The sequence below is a fragment of the Morone saxatilis genome, unplaced genomic scaffold (assembly GCF_004916995.1).
Source record: "Morone saxatilis isolate NCDOM2014 unplaced genomic scaffold, NCSU_SB_2.0 Contig16, whole genome shotgun sequence".
Lineage (NCBI taxonomy): Eukaryota > Metazoa > Chordata > Actinopteri > Moronidae > Morone > Morone saxatilis.
The window spans coordinates 21,786,268-21,788,498 of NW_023339718.1; the positions used below are offsets into that span (position 1 = coordinate 21,786,268).

The 2,231-nt window shown below is 33.7% G+C and overlaps 1 protein-coding gene across 1 annotated transcript in view; it reads left to right on the forward strand.

Annotated features, from left to right (window-relative positions):
* Nucleotides 1-2,231, forward strand: part of LOC118325590 (GTPase IMAP family member 8-like) — a 7,639-nt gene that overhangs the window by 191 nt on the left and 5,217 nt on the right. The gene's annotated exons all lie outside the window — the stretch shown is intronic.

Sequence of the window (2,231 nt, forward strand, 5' to 3'; positions counted from 1 at the left end):
ATAATAATAATAATAATAATAAGAGATGTCCCACGATTAACTTAAGAATCTGTATCGGGCCAATGGCTAAATTGTCTGGATTAGCTGAGTTATCTGCAGTGCCCCATTTTTTTTTAACAGTTATTTATTGGATGAATACAGCCCAGTTTGTAGCTTCATTTGTTGTAACGTTCAAAAATTCTAAATCAACATTTGAATGTTGCGCAGGTTTGGACTATAGAAATGTAGCAACCAGGTGACATCACTGTCTCTGTCTCTCTCCTCTGCTCCCTGTCTGTGCCATGGATGTATAAAGAGCTGCAGGTTTGTGTGTCTTTTTGAGTTAGGGGCTGGCTCAACAACTACTGACTGCTTAAAGTTAAACAGGCTATAAATTACGTTTGAATTGTAATGACTAAATGGAATTCCACAATTAATCTCAATAGAGTCAAGTAATGCAATTAGACTTACACACTTTCTTCTCTTTTTTTTATTTTTTTGAAAAAAATCTGCATTGTGTGTTTATTATTGAGACACAGTGAGTTTTCTGTAACTTAAAAAGGGATGTTTAAATAGATTTTGAAACCTAGATTTTACAATTAATGCACAAAAAATAAGTTTTATAAAAGAAAACAGTTTTAAACATCAAATACCTAGTTAAATATGCAAACATATTTTAAAAGATTTCTCTTAATTGCAGAAAGACTTTAATATGTATTAGTTGACCATACATGAAATAATTTAGTCACATCATTGTGTTTGTGTTGAAAAAGTAAAAGGCAATATACATTTTATACCTTCATAACTTTATGTTATGTATAGATATTTTTTCGATGAAAATCCGGTCGGACCAGGGTCATGTGACACATTTATTTGTGCAATCTGTTTCCAATAAATCGAGTTGTGATTTTGCTGCAAGATTAGATATATACTCCATGTTAATGACAGAATTCTATGCTCTAAAAGCAACTTATTTACCATACTGTACTACACTTCCATTTCCAGAGCCATTTCCAAGTTGAGTGAGCAAATTTGGGTTTACTTTGGGATGTTTATTGTCATCAGATGTCTTGTTAAAGTGCTCATGGTGTATGGAAAGAAACCAGGACAATAACATACAACATCTATATAAGTTTGAAGCTGCATTGGCTTTAAAAATCATGCAATCTTAACTGTCCTTCAATAAAAATGTGTTACATGATAGCTTGTATTTTTATTCACAGTGGTAGTTATAGTGGTGAAGAGCTTATGGTTTATCACTGGTGGTAAAATTTGTCACAAGGTGATTTAACTTCCTTGTTCACCTTTAGTCTGAAATTCAAAGGTACATTTATAGACCAATAAAGGCTACAATAGGATTCTTAGTATCAGTAAACAGTAGACTTGACAACGACCAGAGTTATACCACTGGTCTTGATTTTGTATTATTTTGGTATTTCCCAAAAATTCTAAATAATTAGTTTAAACAATTCAGTTCCATGGTTTTACTTACTTATGGTGGCTATTGCGGTTATTCAGGGTTATAGGTCTTCCATCATGGATTTTTGAAAGTATATTGCAAGAAAGAAGATATTCTTTTTTAAGTAACCAGAAACAGGGATTCTGGTCCAGCTGTAATCACCAGGTCTGAATAGTCAACATACACTTGAGAATTAGAAACAAGCAGCTTTCACTGCTCAGTCTGACAATGTTGTCTTTCTAACAATTAAACACATTTGAATTTCTAAATTCGAACGTATATTTCAGTTCTGTCTACTCACCAGGTAAGATCCTATTTGCTGCCACACACTTTGATGAAATCACAAATTCTGCACTGAACACACTTGAGACACCTTTCCCTTTCACATTCCAGTGCAAACACTGTTGTGCAACATTAATTACATTGTGGGCAGGACACAGGCATTGCACCAGATAAGTTAATGTTCAACATTAGACACCTTTAACTGGGAATCATCATACATATACTGTTCAGTACTTTACATTCTTACTTAACATACAATAATCCTTTACCTCCATCTTGCAAAACAATGCAATGCAAACGTCTATCATAGAACACAGACCTACTGTCAGCTGAAAGTATAAAATCCTTTAATGATGAGAAAGACTGGTCTTCCAAATCAAAGTTTTGTATCACTTATTCTGTATTTACCTAAATCACACAGCCGCCCAGTGTTTACTCAAGGTAGTGTAGCCAGTCCAATCAAACATGAAACAGGCCTAGTAGGGTAAATACATGTGTTATCAGTGATATT